Source organism: Equus quagga, chromosome 15, assembly GCF_021613505.1.
Source record: "Equus quagga isolate Etosha38 chromosome 15, UCLA_HA_Equagga_1.0, whole genome shotgun sequence".
In the NCBI taxonomy this organism is placed as follows: domain Eukaryota; kingdom Metazoa; phylum Chordata; class Mammalia; order Perissodactyla; family Equidae; genus Equus; species Equus quagga.
This window is the reverse complement of record NC_060281.1, coordinates 47,281,355-47,299,390: the sequence shown is the minus strand read 5'-3', so window position 1 is coordinate 47,299,390 and position 18,036 is coordinate 47,281,355. Positions and strand designations below refer to the sequence as shown.

The 18,036-nt window shown below is 39.9% G+C and overlaps 1 protein-coding gene across 4 annotated transcripts in view; it reads left to right on the top strand.

Moving 5' to 3' along the window:
* The first annotated feature begins 318 nt into the window (after window positions 1–318).
* CAP2 (cyclase associated actin cytoskeleton regulatory protein 2) overlaps window positions 319–18,036 on the top strand; it is a 131,710-nt gene continuing 113,992 nt past the window's right edge. The window contains exons 1-3 of one of the 4 annotated variants that reach the window (XM_046638691.1): window positions 319–517; window positions 10,005–10,060; window positions 12,032–12,159. The gene's annotated coding sequence lies outside the window, so the exon portion shown is untranslated. The remainder of the gene's footprint in view (window positions 518–10,004; window positions 10,061–12,031; window positions 12,160–18,036) is intronic. The other 3 variants (XM_046638689.1, XM_046638690.1, XM_046638693.1) reach the window with 3 other exon arrangements.

The following is an 18,036-nucleotide window of genomic DNA, read 5'->3' as shown; positions in this document are numbered from 1 at the left end:
GTTGGGGGACTCACAGGCCGCTCTCCTGCTTCCTAGGGACCCATCATTTCTCTGCACAAGTCTTTGAGGATCCAGTCCATCTGGGGCTCCTTCGGCAGGAGCCTCCCGGATCTTTCCACACTTTGCAAGGCTGCCGGATGCGGTGAATTCATGTCTTCCATAGCCTGGCTCTTGGCAGGCTGTGCTTCCCTTCCTCTGCCTCCCCATCTCCCTCTCTTTTCTCCCACGGCCCATCTGCCCCTCCCTTCCTCCATCCGCCTCTCCTCTCTGCTCCCCTTTATTTCTACTCGCCACCCGCTTAGCTTTGCTCTCCCTCCCTCTCTCTCTCTCCCCCTCGGCTTGTCTGTATTTGGAGCTCCCGGAAGCCGCCGGCGACTCTCCCCAGGAGCAGCGTGACTGACACCGACTCCTTTTCGGGGGGAGGAGGCGGAGGGGAGGAGGGCAGGCGGGAGGAGGGTGCAAGTGGCCGAACACGGATTTGCATTGCCGAGGACAGGACCCCGGGACCCCCAGGCAGGTAATCCTGGAGCGGCCGGGCCCGTGACGGGGGGCGGGCGGGGGTGCAGGTGCGGGGGGCGCCCCGCGGCCGGCGCTCGGAAGTTGCGCCGAATGGGTGGGGTGAAGAGGGGGCCGCGACGCGGCGGAGGCGCGAGGAATAAAGGCAGCCCGGGCGCGGGCGCGGGCGCGGGCGCTGCGGGGCCCGGACGCCGGGGACCTGGTGCAGGGACGCGGGCGGGAGCGGGGACCTGGGCGCCTGGAACCCGGGCGCGGGCGGCCGCTCCATGTGGGTCAGCGCCGCGGCGCGCCCTGCCCCCGCCGCCGGCCCAGCTCCGGGCGCCCGGGCCGCGCGGCAGTCGGTGCGGGCGGGGGCGGGCTCGGGGCTCGGGACTCCGGGCTGGGGCCGGGCGGGTGGCCTCGGCTTCGCCCTCGGAGCTGCCGCGCGCCCGGCCCGACTAAGTTTGGGGGTTCTCCCTCGGCTCTGGGGTGCGTGTATGTGGGGGGGGGGGGGCTGTCATTGCACTGGATCTGACCCTCGCCACCTCGATCAGAAAGTGCTAGAATGAAACAGACCTGGCTTCTCTGCAGAACCTGACTTGAGGCAATGAGTCACTTTAAAAACATGCAAAGGCAACTGAGGCAGTGAGGCACAGCTCTGAAAAGGGCACCTCACAGCTAGGTCTCTGACTGCTTTGGGTAGACGATTGTTCTTAGAAATAGCCGCATTTTCATCACTTTTTGGGCTAAAAAGAACATATTCAGATGGCCTTTCCTTTATTCTCATTAGACTGGTGTCTGGCATCACAAATAGGCTGCAAATTTTAGCAGTATTTGAATTGGTGCATTCTTTAAAATGAGTAAAAATAGGTGACTGCATTTAGGGTATTGAACTAGGATTAGGTCTGAACAGCCAGAGCGCGAGATGAACACTTAGCAAAAAGATCAAGCACCTTTGCTTATGTAGTCACGGGAATGCAGAAGCCTGGGGGCCTTATGCACCATGGTTTACCAGAGTTGTTTGCAGAGTACTATTTCTTTATGGCTTATATAGATTTCTTTAATTTAGGAACGTGCCTCAGAGTTCTTGGTAAAATATCTAAGCCCACTTCATGTAAGATTACACCAGTGGAGTGATCTTTGGGGAAATTGTTCTTATAGTTACTAGACTCTAATGAGACTGTAAGCCTCTTGAGGGCAAGGATGGGGTTTTTGGTAGTTCTTACAGCACCAAACAGTGCTTGACTCAGCATGTGATGAGCAGGCAATAAAAGTTTGTTACAGTAACTTGATAGCTTGAGTGTGGCTGGATCGTGACTTCTTGAAGATACTGCGTATTTTGCAGGGAAAGACTGCTCCGTGAATCCCCAAGTTTAAAACTCCTTAATAAAATTTGAATCAAGGTGTCATGTAAATATTTATTAAAGAGAAAGAGAAAAAGAAATTGACTGTGAGAAATCATGAAGGTGACTATCAAGGTGGTCTTGGCTAGTAGGAAATAGGTTTTTGCCGCTCATGGTTGAAGCAAGAAGTAATTTAATTTGCTGATATAGTCTAAGATTTGGCAAACTTTTTGAGTAAAGGGCTAGATAGTAAATTTGTAGGCTTTGCTGGTCATATGGTCTCTTTAGTAACTACTCAGCTATGCTGTTGTAGCTTAAAAGCAGCCGTAGACAATACATAAAGGAATGAGGTGGCTCTGTTTCACTTTATGTAGGGACTCTGAAATTTGAAGTTAATCTAATTTTCACCAGTAACAAAATAGTCTTCTTTTTTTCCAGGCATTTAAAAATGTAAAAATCATTCTTGGTTTGGCAGAGGAGGGGGAGACATGAAAACAGGAGGGGAGAAGGGGCAGGCTTGTCCTGTTGGTAGTAGTTTACTACCAGCTACCCTGTGGTAGAGTTCGGTGAAGAAATTTTGAAAGGATTAATGAGTCAGATTCTCTGAGTGCCTGGAAGTTAAGTTAAATGCCTTCAAGAGTAGCATTCATCTATTTGGGGCACTATAGTATTTTGTTTTGTCTTGAGTATTTCCTAACAGACATCTTTATGCATGATGTTTTGTTTTAAAGTCATTAATTATGTAATATTTTATATATAAAAATAATATACTAAATTTATGTAAGCTATAAACATTATATTCAAATGACCACCTGGGACCCCATCGCAACTTTAAAAGCTAGAGCTTAATACAAGATAATTCTGAAAAGATAAGCCCCAGAATGGGAGATAATATTTCAAAATCATGTATCTGATAAGGGACTTGCATCCAAAATATATAAAGAACTCTTACAACTCAATAATAAAAAGATAAATAACTCATATACAAATGGTCAAAGGATCTGAATGGATATTTCTCTAAAGAAGATATACAGATTGTCAAAAAACACAAGAAAAGATGCTCAACAGCATTATTCATCAGAGATATGCAAGTCAAAACTACAATGAGATACCACTTCCCACCCACTAGGATGGCTAGAATAAAAAAGTCAGATAATAAGTGTTGATGAGGATGTGGAGGAACTGGAACCCTTATGCATTGCTGGTGAGAATACCAATGGTGCGGCTGCTTTGGAAAACACTTTGACAGATCCTCAAAAGTTAAACATACAGTTACCATATGATACAGGAATTTCACTCTAAGTGTACATACCCAAGAGAAATGAAAGCATATGTCCACACAAAAACCTATACACAAATGTGTAAACCAGCAGCATTCTTTTTTTTTTTTTTTTTTTTACCATTTTAACCATTTTAAAAAGTTTTGGTCATAATAGCTTATAACATTGTGAAATTTCAGTTGTACATTATTATTTGTCAATACCATATAAGTGTGCCCCATCACCCCGCTTCCCCTTGTAACCACTAATTTGTTCCCATTGTCTGTAAGTTTGTTTATCTTCCACATGTGAGTGAAATCATGTGATGTTTGTCTTTCTCGTCTGGCTGATTTCACTTAACATAATGCCCTCAAGGTCCATCCATGTGGTTGCAAATGGGACGATTTTCTTTTTTTATGGCTGAATAGTATTCCATTGTATATATATGCCACATCTTCTTTATCCAGTCAGCAGTCAGTGGGCACTTGGGTTGCTTCCACGTCTTGGCTATTGTGAATAATTCTGCAATGAACATAGGGGTGCATAATTCTTTGTATTTTTGATTTCAAGTTCTTTGGATAAATACCCAGTAGTGGGATAGCTGGGTCATCTGGTATTTCTATTTTTAGTTTTTTGAGAAATCTCCATACTGTTTTCCACAGTGGCTGCACCAGTTTGCATTCCCACCAGCAGCGGATGAGGGTTCCCTTTTCTCCACAACCTCTCCAACATTTGTTGTTTTTTATCTTGGTATTATAGCCATTCTAATGGGTGTAAGATGATATCTAAGTGTAGTTTTGATTTGTATTTCCCTGATGATTAGTGATGTTGAGCATCTTTTCATGTGCCTATTGGCCATCTGTATATCTTCTTTGAAAAAAATGTCTGTTCATATCCTCTGTCCACTTTTTGACTGGGTTGGTTTGTTTTTTTGTAGTTCATTTGTGTGAGTTCTTTATATATTATGAAGATGAACCCCTTATCAGATACATGATTTGCAAATATTTCCTCCCAATTGGTGAGTTGTTTTTCATTTTGATCTTGGTTTCCTTTGCCTTCCAGAAGCTCTTTAGTCTGATGAAGTCCCACTTGTTTTTTTCTTTTTTTCCCTTGTCTGAGTAGACATGGTATTCGAAAAGATCCTTTTAAGTCTGATGTCAGAGAGTGTACTGCCTGTATTTTCTTCCAGAAGTTTTATGGTTTCAGATCTTACCTTCAAGTCTTTGGTCCATTTTGAGTCTATTTTTGTGTATGGGGAAAGATAATGGTCTACTTGTATTCTTTTGCATGTGGCCATCCCGTTTCCCCAGCATCGTTTATGGAAGAGGCTTTCCTTTTTGCATTGTATGTTCTTTTTGTTGAAGATTAGCTGTTCATAGATGTGTGGTTTTATTTCTGGGCTTTCAATTCTGTTCCATTGATCTGTGTGCCTGTTCTTGTACCAGTACCATGCTGTTTTGATTACTGTAGATTTGTAATATATTTTGAAGTCAGGGATTGCAACACCACCAGCTTTGTTCTTGTTTCTCAGGATTGCTTTGGCTATTTGGGGTCTTTTGTTGCCCCATTTGAATTTTAAGATTCTTTGTTCTATTTCTGTGAAGAGTGTCATTGGGATTCTGATTGGGATTGCATTGAATCTGTAGATTGCTTTATGTAGTCTGGACATTTTAACTATGTTTATTCTTCCAATCCATGTGCATGGAATATCTTTCCATTTCTTTATGTCATTAATCGATTTCTTTCAGTAATGTCTTATAGTTTTCTTTGCAAAGGTCTTTCACTTCCTTGGTTAAATTTATTCCCAGGTATTTTATTCTTTTTGTTGTGATTGTAAATGGGATTGTATTCTTGAGTTGTTCTGTTAGTTCGTTATGAGAGTATAGAAATGCCACTGATTTTTTTAGGTCGACTTTGTACTCTGCAACTTTTCTGTAGTTGTTGATTATTTCTAATAGTTTTCTGATGGATTCTTAGAGTTTTCTATATATAAAATCAAGTCATCTGCAAACAGTTAGAGTTTCACTTCTTCATTGCCTATTTGGATTCCTATTATTTCTTTTTCCCGCCTAATTGCTCTGGCCAAAACCTCTAGTACTATGTTGAATAAGAATGGTGAGAGTGGGCACCCTTGTCTTGTTCCTGTTCTCGGAGGGATGACTTTCAGTTTTTCCCCATTGAGTATGATGTTGGCTGTGGGTTTGTCATATATGGCCGTTATCATGTTGAGTTACTTTCTTTCTATACCCATTTTATTGAGAGTTTTTATCATGAATGGATGTCGGATCTTGTCAATTGCTTTCTCTGTGTCTGTGGAGATGATCATTGGTTTTTGTTCCTCATTTTGTTAATCTAGTGTATCACATTGATTGATTTGTGGATGTTGAACCATCTCTGTGTCCCTAGTATGAATCCCACTTGATCTTGGTATATGATCTTTTTATTGTATTGTTGTATTAGGTTTGTCAATATTTTGTTGAGGATTTTTGCATCTATGTTCATCAGTGATATTGGCCTGTAATTTTCCTTCTTTGTGTTGTCCTTGTCTGGCTTTGGAGGGTGATGTTGGCCTCATAGCATGTGCTACGAATATTTCCGTCTTCCTTAATTTTTTTGGAATAGTTTGAGAAGAATAAGTAATAAATCTTCTTTGAATGTTTGGTAGAATTCTCCAGAGAAGTTGACTGGTCCTGACCTTTTATTCTTTAGGGGGGTTTTTGATTACTGTTTCAATCTCTTACTTGTGATTGTTCTATTCAGATTCTCTATTTCTTCTTGATTCAGTTTTGGGAGGTTGTAAGAGTCTAAGAATTTATCCGTTTCTTCTGGATTGTCCAGTTTGTTGGCATATAGTTTTTCATAATAGTTTCTTATAATTTTTTGTCTTCCTGTGGTATCCATTGTAATTTCACCTCTTTTATTTCTAATTTTATTTATTTGAGCCTTCTCTCTTTTTTTCTTAGTGAGTCTAGCTAAAGGTTTGTCAATTTTATCTTCTCAAAGAACCAGCTCTGTGTTTCATTGATGCTTCCTACAGTCTTTTTTGTTTCAATTTCTTTTATTTCTGCTCTAATTTTTATTATTTCCCTCCTTCTGCTGAGTTTGGGCTTTGTTTGTTCTTCTTTTTTCTAATTTTGTTAGGTGTAGTTTAAGATAGTTTATTTGAGCTTTTTCTTGTTTGTTCACGTGGGCCTGTATTGCTATAAATTGCCCTCTTGGGACTGCTGTTGCTACATCCCATGAGTTGATATTGTGTGTTTTCATTCTCACTTGTCTCCAAATATTTTTTTAATTCTCTCTTTATTTCTTTGACAACACATTGGTTGTTCAGTAGCATGTTGTTTAGTCTCCACATTTTTGGCCCTTTTCCTGCTTTTTTCTTGTAGTTGATTTCTCGTTTCATAGCATTATGTTTGGATAAGATAATAGATATGATTTCAATCTTCTTAAGTTTGTTAAGGTTTGCCTTATTTCCCAGTACATGGTCTGTCCTTGAGAATGTTCCCAGTGTGCTTGAGAAGAATGTATATTCTGCTGTTTTTGGATGGAGTGCTCTCTATATATCTATTAAGTTCATCTGGTCTAGTTTTTCATTTAATTCCACTGTCTCCTTGTTGGCTTTTTGTCTGAATGATCTATCCATTGAAGTAAGTGGGGTGTTGAGGTCCCCTACTATTTTTGTGTTGTTGTAATATCTCCTTTTAGGTGTGTTAATAGTTGCTTTATGTACTTTGGTGCTCCTATGTTGAGTGCATATATGTTTATAAGTGTGATGTCTTCTTGGTGGAGTGTCTCTTCATTATATCCTGCCCCTCTATGTCTCTCTTTACCTGTTTTATCTTGAAGTCTACTTTGTCTGATTTAAGTATGGCGATGCCTGCTTTCTTTTGTTTGCCATTAGCTTGGGGTATAGTCTTCTATCCCTTCACTCTGAGCCTATATTTGTCTTTAGAGCTGAGATGTGTTTCCTCGAGACAGCGTATTGTTGTGTCTTGTTCTTTAATCCATCCTGTCACTCTGTGTCTTTTGATTGGATAATTCAGTCCATTTACATTTAGAGTGATTATTGATATATGAGGGCTAAATACTGCCATCTTAGTGTGAGTTTTCCAGTTCTTCTGCATTTCCTTTTTTTCTAGTTGCATGTATTTTGAACTACTGATTTGGTTAGGTAGTTTTCTGTGTTGGTTTTCTTCATCTTCTCCTTGTTTGTCATGTATGTCTCTGTCTAATTATTTGTTTAGTGGTTACCATTAGGTTCATAGAAAAAGTCTGTAGATGAGATAGTCCATTTTATGATTGTCTCTTATTTCCTTAGACTATACTGATTCTGTCCCTTTCCTCTTCCCCTTCTAAGTTATTTTTGTCATGTCTTATTCCATCTTGTGTTGTGAGTTTGTGGTTAAAATGATGAGATAAGTTTTAGTTTGGTGTTTTCCTTTTCGTTATCCTTGATATAAAAGTTAAGTGTTTACCAATCTGATCTGATAGAGAGCTGCCATTTTCTGGTTATTGCCTACCTATTCATCTCTGTGCTCAGGGCTTTGTAGCCTCTTTTCCTGCTTTTTTTTTCCTTTCAGATATGAGGGCCTTGAAGATTTCTGATGGGGGGGGGTGTCTTGTGGCAATGAACTCCTTTAGCTTTTGTTTATCTGGGAAAGTTTTTATTTCTCTGTCATATCTGAAGGAAATTTTTGCTGGATAGAGTATTCTTGGCTGAAAGTTTTAGTCTTTCAGGATTTTGACTATATCATTCCACTCTTTCCTAGCTTATAAGGTTTCTGCTGAGAAATCTGCTGAAAGCCTGATAGAGGTTCCTTTGTAAGTTATTTTCTTCTCCCTTGCTGCCCTTAGTATTTTTTTCTTTGTCATTGACTTTTGCCAGCTTTACTACTGTATGCCTTGCAGTAGGTCTTTTTGCATTAACATAGTTGGGACTTCTGATAGCTTCTTTCATGTGGATTTCCATCTTCTTCCCCAGGTTTGGGAAATTCTCTGCTATTATTTCTTTGAACAAGCTTTGTCCTACATTCTCCTTCTCTTCTCCCTATTGAATACCTACAATCCTTATGTTGCATTTCCTAATTGAGTCAGCTATTTCTCTGAGAACTTCTTCATTTCATTTTAGTCTTAGTTCTCTCTTCTTCTCCCTCTGAAACATGTCTATGGTATTGTCTTCTAAATTGCTAATTCAGTCTTCCATATTGTCAGTTGTGTTGTTTAGGGAGTCCAAATTTTTTTTATCTCATCCATTGTGTTTTTCATCTCCAACAATTCTGATTCGTTCTTCTGTAAAATTTCCATCTCTTTTGTGAAGAAGCTCCTGAATTCGTTATTTGTCTTTCTGTGTTTTCTCGTAACTTGTTGAGTTTTTTTTATGATAGCTATTTTAAATTCTTTGTCATTTAGGTTATAGATTTCTGTGTCTTCAGGGTTAGTTTCTGGGCATTTGTCATTTTCCTTATGGTCTGGAGGTTTAATATACTTTCTCATACTGCTTGATGGTGTCGATTTTTGTCTCTGTGTGGTGTTATTATCTGGTCGCTGCTGCCACGTGCCTTCACTGGGTGGGGATCACACGATGTGAATTCTGGGCCCAGCATGATCAGGGGCTCCCCAGCTCTGGCCACTGACTGCTTTCCTCACTGTGCAACCCTCTGGCCAATGGTAGATCTGGAGCACTGGGCAGGGGGAGGGGTGCTGTCCTTCACCTGTGCTTCCCCCAGCCTCCACTTCTCTGAAACCAGCACCATTCTTAATAGCCAGAAGATGGAAACAACCCAATGTCCATCAACTGATGAATGGATAAATAAAATGTAGTATATCCATATAATGGGATATTACTTGGCCATAAAAAAGGAGCAAAGTACTGATATGTGATACAACACATATGAACCTTGAAAACATTATTCTAAGTGAAAGAAGCTAGTCACAAAAGACCACATAGTGTATAATTCTGTTCATATGAAAATGTCCAGAACGGGGAACTCTGTAGAGACAGAAAGTAGATTAGTGGTTGCTTAGGGCTGGGGGTTGGGGGTGATAGTTAAAGGGTACAAGGTTTCTTTTTGAGTTGATGAAAATGTTCTAAAATCGACTGTGGTGATGGTTGCTCATATCATTGAATTGTACACTTCAAGTGGGTGAATTGTATCATATGTGAGTTATATCTCGACAAAGCTGTTAAAGAAAATAAACAGAAGGCTAGAACAAAAGAACTGGATTGTTACCTATATGTTGCATCTTTCTTTGCACTCTTCGCCTATGCTGTTCCCCATGTCCCCCCATCCCTGAATTTTGTGTTAATAATTCCCTAGTTTTATTGTAATACAGTTTTCTGACATATGTATGTGTTCCTAAGCAATATGTTGTTTAGTTTTGTTTGTTTTTTGATTTATAAAAAAGTTATGTATAACCTTCTCACTTTTTAAAAACTCAGCATTGTTAAGAATTTTCCCTATTGTTACATGTGGCTATATAGTAATTTTTGGCAAATATTCCACAATTTATTTATTCATTCTGTTCTTGATAGGCATTTGGATTGGTTCCCACGTTTTTCTATTACAAAGAGTGCTGTTTTGAAGACTTTTTTCCATCTGTCTCGGCATTTCTGTGTAAATTTGAATGTGCCATGTGTTTTGATGACAAAAAAAAAGTTGATTCTTTTTCCAGTGCATACATTAATGCTATATACCCAGCTTCTTCATTTCCCTAAACTAGATAAAGTGATTAGAGCTGAGAGCCTGACTTTTCATTCTGTTTAAATTCTAATTGTAATATCTATTTTCTCATATCCTAAGAAATGGGGGAAAACGTAATCTAAAACTTTACAAGTGATTTTCACAGCAGGACCACTTGACCCAATCACTCATGAGCATCTTCATCTCCTTTTATCACCTGAGTTTAGGAGGGAACAGAGGACAATGTTAACTATTGAATCAAAGAGAGATTGCTTTAAGCAAGGTACGTAAGTGGTTACTAACCTTCGCTGACGTTTTCCTTGTTTGTGTATCCTGATGGATAATCCAGTATTTCTAACATGATTTAGTTTGGTTATTCTGATAACAATGAGCCAACTGGAAATCTGGTGTTTTAGCCTTGAGCACTTTCCAGTCTGCCCTGATTCAGGCTCTGAGCTTTTGCAGCTCATTTAGGATATTTCTACTTATACTTAAGAAGAGGAAAAGCACCCTAAGGTCAGAATATGCCATTATAAAGGGAATTTTTAAAAGTTTTTTTGGTGGTAAAATATATGTAACATAAAATTTACCATATTAACCATTTTAAAGTGTATAATTTAGTGGCGTGAAGTACATTCACAAAGTTGTGCAAACATCAGCATCATCCATTTCCAGAACATTTTCATCATCCCAAATTGAAACTCTGCACCCATTAAACAACTCCTCATTCTCCCCTCCCCCCAGCCCATGCTAACCACTATTTTACTTCCTGTCTCTATGAATTTGCCCATCCTGGGTGCCTCATATAAGTGGAGTCATACAACAGTTGTCCTTTTGTTACGGGAGCTTTTATATCCAGGGGAGTTCCATTTTGTTTTGTTTTTCTTAAGTAGATCCTTTTGCCATGTATAGAAAACATATCTCCTTTTGCTGAGAAATTGTGTAATAGGACAGTTTCCCTTTCATTACACAGACTTATATAGGGAGGAACATAGGAAGCTGTCTAAAACCAGAAGAAGATTTGATTATTATGGATGGGGTCTTCATCTGCCCTGTCTAGATAGTTAGGCATCTAATAATTCTGGCTTCTCATTGACCACTTAGCTAAGTGGAAAATGTACAGGAACCCTAATTCTTAAAATTTCACACCTTTCTGATGAGTCGATGAATTAGGTAAACTTTGAGGTTCCTATTAGCCCCCAAGTTTGCAGAACTTAAAGGCCATTCTGCAATTATAACAGTCTGATCAAAAGTCATTCATGTTTTGATAGGAAAGTGTATTAAAGAGCAGGAGGGTTCTGGGAGACTGAAAATAGAAGGGAAGTGGTCAGAATGGCAGTATCGAAGAGGAGGATGGTCCCTGGAGAAGCTAGATGCTGGAGACTGCAAAGACAGACCTTGTAGTCCATGGATAACTGATTGTCTTGTGTCTATACTAGTACACAGTTTAATGAGAGAATAACCTTTATTACTTTGTATCAGTCCACTTGGAAATCCAGAGAAACTGTGGGGTCCACTGATTATTTACTCATTCCCCTATGTTGAATGACTGTTATATGCCCAGCATAGTGAAAATCACTGGGGATGCAAAAATGAATGTCAGTGAAGGAAGAGATGATGGACAGGAGATGACCTAAGCTGTGAACATAGGTCTCAAAGGATCTACTTCCTGAGTAGTTCCAACTTTGTTTCTGTTTAGTTTTATTCAGAGGAGAATTACTGCATTCTTAGGAGATAAATTGATTCTTTTACTCTAAGGCCAGAAGAAATAGTCAAATTGAACCACGCTAAGAAAACTGGCCAATGAGATTTTCCTAATGGCGTAAAGGAGGCTTCCAAGTGGTGAATGCATATTTCAGTCTGATCATAGTCTGATGTGTAGTTGAGGCTGTCCACGTTATGTGTAGAAGCCTATGTATTGCCCAGAGTGTGTAGGTAAGGTGTTAGTGTGATATAAGGGTGATCTTTCCATCTAATGAATACTGTCTGGTACTTCTCACTTCTCTCCAGTGGCAGGAAGCTCAGATATCTGGCCTAGTGAGTATGTTGATGGAAAAGTCCATCTAATTGGTTGCTTGGCATTAGGTAGACTAAACACAGACAGCTTTCTCCTGGCATCAACTTCTAGCATGCTAGAAGCTCTGGCTAGAGATTTTTGGGGGTATGGTGCAGGTACACAAGTATTTAGGCAAAATTTTTAAAGTTTGGCTTTTAATTCCTTCTCCATTTCCATTTCTTCCTCTTTGTTTCTTAGTATTGTCATCATACACTCTGGCTGTTCCAAGTTCCTGCTGTGGACAAGCCCCTTCTTCCATCCTGCTTTAGAGTGGCCTCTCCCTTCATTAAGACTGCTCTTCCCTCAGTGTCTCTTCTGAATAGAAGGTGGATGATTATCTAATTAAAGTTCTTTGGTAACTGAAAACTTTAAAAAAGAGGTTTTTTAATGCAAATGAGCCTAGGGAATATAGACTTAGGGATGGGACTCATTTTTATGCTTCTTAGTTTAGACCAGCAGTCTTCAAACTGTACCTTAACTATGCACGAAGACTTCCCAGAGGTACGTGCTCACAGGTTTTTGAGAAGATTTCCAAATCATCTTCCAAATGTACTTTTTCCTCAGACTGGTCTCTGTGATAGAGAAGCAGGTTCTCTTTCCCACCTTCTTTTCCATAATCGCCTTTCTCTCACTTGACATAAGGAAAGCCTATTTCTAACCCATCTTACTAGTTCATTTTACTAAAAGGCCTATCTCTAACCCATTTTACTAAATTGCATTGTTCAAGGATATAAAAATCTACGGGGTGTGGAGGGCAAAAGGAGGGCATTTCAGATTATCAGCTTTAGGAGTGAGAAAGTGAATGATTCTAATGCTTGGACATTGCAAATCGTGTGTTTTCTAAATCTTTGTTAAAAAAAAGAAACAACAGACGGTCAATCTAATCAAATCATAAACTGATGTTAAAGGAAAAATTTAAAAGAGGATGAAATCATGACTCTCATACAAATGAAAAATGAATATTTTTAAACAAATTGAAAAACGAGAGAGCCAGAAAAGTCTACAATCATTTCAAAGGAGATTATTGATAGGAATGCTGAAATGAATTTGCTTAATGGATGTAAAACTGGCTTCTTCCAGACTGAGAGAGGGACAGCAATTGAGTCTTCCTTAGTTTTTCCTTACATTGACAATTAAAATAATTTTTGATATTTCATCACCATGTGATGTTTAGTCTGTAACTCAAAAGGAGTTCAAAGAATTCAGTGACATTTCTATTACAAAATTTCATCCATTCCCGTCTCTTGGTTTATATGAACATAGTTTCCCAGAATTTACACTGATAAAAACAAAAATTAAGAATCAAATTGTTGTTCAACCTTGACTCATTCTACTAAGAAGTATACTCATCCACGTATGCGTGAAATAATTGAAAAATAAAAGTGCTCAAAAGAGAGGGGTTTCCAATGAAAAAATACTTTTTATTTACATTTAGTAATGATGTGTCAACATTTGTAGTATTTGTGTTCTTTTGATGTGTTGCAGTCTCTTAATAGTTACAATGGTAACAATCAGAAGAGCATTCTTTTTGCCATTGAATTTAAATTTGTTTACCTACATATTTTTGATGTAGAAAAGTATGATAAGGTAATGAAAAAATGACATTAAAGCATAAAATATATAAAACTAGGATAAACTTCTATACGGCAAGAAGAATGGAAATCTAAGTTCGAGGAAGAAATGCAATTATGCAAAATTTGTGAATGTCAAATTGCAGCCTGTTTGTGTATTCTTTTTAAATGAATAATGATGAATTTCAACAGACATATTTCAGTGAGTGATAAAATAGTTCTACTTTTATATGTCAGTATTTACAGAGTGCTGGAAGTTACCTTCTTCACAGCTGTTCACATTTTGGTGAAAGTTTGTACATGTACATCTTAAAATGTGCAAGAGGGTTTTAGAAAATTCTTCTAGGTTACCTACAAGTAAAAATTTGAAAATCCCTTTGTAGCTCGCCCTGCCTCTGTTTTCTGACCAAAAATCATGAGTCTGTAATGTGGCAAACGCTTTCTGAAAGTTTGTTGTTTGTAAATGAACGAATTTATTGATGGACATGGTTCTAGTGGCTCCTTGTTCTGCTAGATTTAGGGAAGACATTTACGAATTATAGGTCTTGGTACCTGTGACACCTCTCATAAGGGGATGCTAGCCCGTCACACTTTATTTATTTCTTCGTAGGCAGTTATATCTTTGCTTTACTCATCTTTCTTATTCCCTCTTTGGAGGCACTCACTGTGAGGTATTATGTGTGTATGCATGTATGTGTGAAATAACCAGACAGATAGCACTGTTTGAATCTGTAATTGTTTCGCCTTCACCAAGTTTGGGAAGTTTTGGGTCATTATTTCTTTAAGTATGTTTTCTACCTCAATCTCTTTGTCCTCTCCTGGAATTCCAATGACACTAATCTTATACCTTTAATGTTGTCCCATAGGCCTCTTAGGCTCTGTTCATTTTATTTGTTTAACCTTTTTTCTCTCTGTTCTTCAAGCTGGATAATATATAATATCTATATCATCAAGTTCACTGTCACATCCCTCTGTCATCTCCATTCTGCTATTGAGCCCATCCAGTGCGTTTTTTTTGTTATTGTATTTTTCAGTTCTAAAATTTTCACCTGTTTCTTTTTATAGGTTCTTTGTCTCTGTGGAGAACTTCTATCTTTCCATTTGTTTCAAGAGTATTTACCTTTATCTCCTGGAGCATAGTTAAAATAGCTCCTGCAAATCTCTCTGATCATTTCAAAGTCTGTGTCATCTTGGTGTTGGCATTTATTGATTGTCTTCTCTTGAGAGTTCATCACATTTCCCCTGTCCTTTGCATGTCAAATATTTTTGGATTGGATTCTGGATATTTTGAGCATTATGTTATGAGACTCTGGGTCCTTTTGAAATGCTCAATTATTATTTTTTTTAACCAGGCGATCAACCCAGTTGTGTCTTGCATTCTGAGGGCAAGGTTCCAACATCAGTCCGTTTTTCAAAGTCTTTGCTGTGCTGCTTTGGGTCCCATGGAAGTGCTATTTAGAGGTTAGTCTGGAACTTGAGCAGTGGCTTATCTGGTAGTCCAGTTCTCAAAGGCTTTAGATCTGTCCCACACGTGCACAGCTCAGGGGCAAGACTAGGGCTTGCACTGCTTCATGCACACAGTCAGAGGATCCCCTTCTTCAGCTCTCTCCTCTCTGGGTTTCCTCCCACACTCTCCTGCCCGTTTCTTTCCTGGTCTTCTGGCCTGGAAGATTGGGTTTCTCTTGAAGTTTTAGCTGTCTCGCTGCTGCAGTATAGTTCGCCAAGGCTGGGGCCATGCTCAGGGCAAAGAAGCAGTGAGAGAAAAGTGAGAGGGAAGGATAACAGGGATTCTCCCCACACTCTTTGCGCTACAAGGGCCCTCCTCGGCGCTCCTCTGGCAGTAAGACTAGGTCTCTCTTAAAGAAACTTTTAGCTGCTTATGCTGCTACTTGCTGTTCTGACACACAGTTCTGTGGCTGCAGCCACTCTTGGGAGAGAAAAATGAGGGGAAAAAAAAGCCTGGACTTTCCCTCACATTCTTTCACTTGTAGGGACCTCCTTTCCAGGTCTTCTGGACACAAAAAGGAGGGTTCTCTCGGAGTTTCTGTTGCCTGCATCTCCTGCACAGTTCCAACCATGGGTCAGCCCTGGAGAGAATAGAGGAAAAACCCAGAAGCGTACTCCCAAATAAGTCCCTTTTTCAAGTTTTGTTTGCTCTGCTCGCTTCACCTGCTGTTATTTGTCTTTCAGAGTCGGGAGCTGCTTTTTGCATTTTTAGCAGTTTAGGGATGGGCTTTAGTGGGCTTATTCCCGCTTGACCGTCGCTGGCAGCCCCTCCTCCTTTTGATGCCTTCCCTTTCCCCAACACCCCACCATTCCTTTCTTTCTTCTTCGCCCTCTCTGTTTCCCTTTTACTTTGGGCTCTCAGATCCAAAGAGCAAAAAAGAAGAACCTCTAGTCTTTTGGTGGCCTGCAGCTCTATTTGAAAAATTCTGATTTTGTTACAAGTAATAAATCGAAGTGAAGTATGAAAGTAGACTCGGGAGTCTGGAGACACATGAAGAAGCAAAAAGGGGTTGAAGGAGAGGGTTTGGGCCAAATCCATCCCCTGCCTATTTTAAATCAAATGATCAAACTCGCACTGTTGGAAGTGTCCATGCAGCAAACCGGCCTAGCACTTAAGAACTGATCCTTAGAGTTTTTCTTTTAAGAGAGTTGCTGAATCTGTTATTCAGTTGTATATAAATCTTACAATAAATGCCAGTGAATTTTAGGATTGAAGGAATTTCAGCAAACCTTATTACCTTTATTATTCCAGAGAGACATGACATTCTTAACACTAAAATGGCAGGGTTTAATAAAGTAAAATATTTTGAGTCATATTGTGAGAAATAACTGACCATATGAAATACTGTCCCCTTTAAGCCTTTCAGTCAATCATGTTTCTGCAGTTTATTTGTTCTATGACAGGGCCTTAGAAGTGTATGTGTGAGATGTTGTGGTCATCGTGTTTGGGGGATAGGCGAGGTGATAACACATGCCATAATAATTCACAGTCTGAGCACTCGTTGGGTACAGATCAGTGATGATGCTGTGGAGCATTCAGAGATAAATTATAATAATGACATTTAGGCATCATTTTATAGTTCACAAAGTTCACTTCATCATCTCCTTTAATCTTCCCAAGAATCCTGGGGCAAGTGTTATTATTAGGTAGGTAGTACTTATAGTTCCATTCCAGAAGTCCCCTGAGCTTCATGTCCCTACTTTCAACTGCCAACTGTTATCTCAATATCACTGAAGGCACTTAAGACTCACATGTCTTGATATGAGTCCTCCTCTTCATTAGCCACCTCCATTCCCTATCTTTATTTCTTTGTTGTTGCTGTTGAGGAAGATTGGCCATGAGCTAACATCCTTGACAATCTTCTTCTGTTTTGTATGTGGGTCCCGCACAGCATGACTGCCGATGAGTGGTATAGGTCCATGCCTGGGAACTGAACCTGGGCTGCCAAAATGGAGCATGCCAAACTTAACCACTAGGCCATGGGGCCAGCCCCACCCCATCTCTGTTTTCATTGGCACCACCCTACCCGGGAGCAAGACATTTAAGGCATCCTCCCTTCTCCCTTTCCCTCCCAACCCCGTCTAATCCATTTCATCCTTTCTCAGATCCTGCCCAGTGTATACATCTCTCAGATCTTCATTCCACTGTCACATCCATAGTAAATTCCCAAGTCTCCTCCCAGCTTTATCTACCACTCTTTCTAATTATTCGTCAATCCCTTGTTTCTCATGCTTTCTTATATAGCTCCGGGCACATAGTGAACACTCAATAAATATTTTCAGGCTGTAATGCCTCCACGTCTTTGCACATGCTGGGCATAGGCTCAGGAATGCCTTTACTCACCTTTCTTCTTCTGAACAACACCTCCTCATTCTTTGAGATTTACTAGATTTTAGTAGCCTCCCTGCTTCCTGGGGCTCAGTTGAGTGCCCACCCTTCTTGACTGCTTCCCCAATCCCCACATGCACCCACAGCATTCCTGGGCAACTCTATTATTGGATTTCTCAAAGTGTGGGCCGCTGTACTCTGAAGTGTGCTTCTTAAAAATGCAGATTGCTGGGAATACCCAGAACCACTGAATTAGTACTGCTGAGAGTGGGGCCCAGGAATCTGCATGTAGGAAGCCCCATCTCTCCCTAGTGATTCTGATGCACAGGAGAGAGAGGAGCAGTGAGAATCGCTGTTCTATTCTGTCACTATGGTGATCCCTACAATGAGTTCCAGGAGCGAGGGGGTGGCCACTCAGAGCAGTCTCTGGTTAAGTTCAATTACCACCTGTGACTTTGTTGGGAGATGAGAGCAGCAAAGTCACTCCGATTTAACTGGTTTTCAACTTTGTTTTTATAAAGAGGAGCATTACTAATTTTTTGTTTGTTTTTTAAAGCTTTATTGAGGTACCATTTTGCACACCATAAAATTCCCCCATGTTAAGTGCACGATTCAATGATTATTAGTATATTTACAGCATCGTGCAGCTGCCACCACAGTCCTATTTTGAATCATTTCCATCACTTCAAATAGAAATTTTGCACTCATTTACACTCACTCCCCATTCCTATCCCCATCCCTAGACAACCACAAATCTACTTTCTGTCTCTACAGATTTGCTTTTTCGGGACATTCAT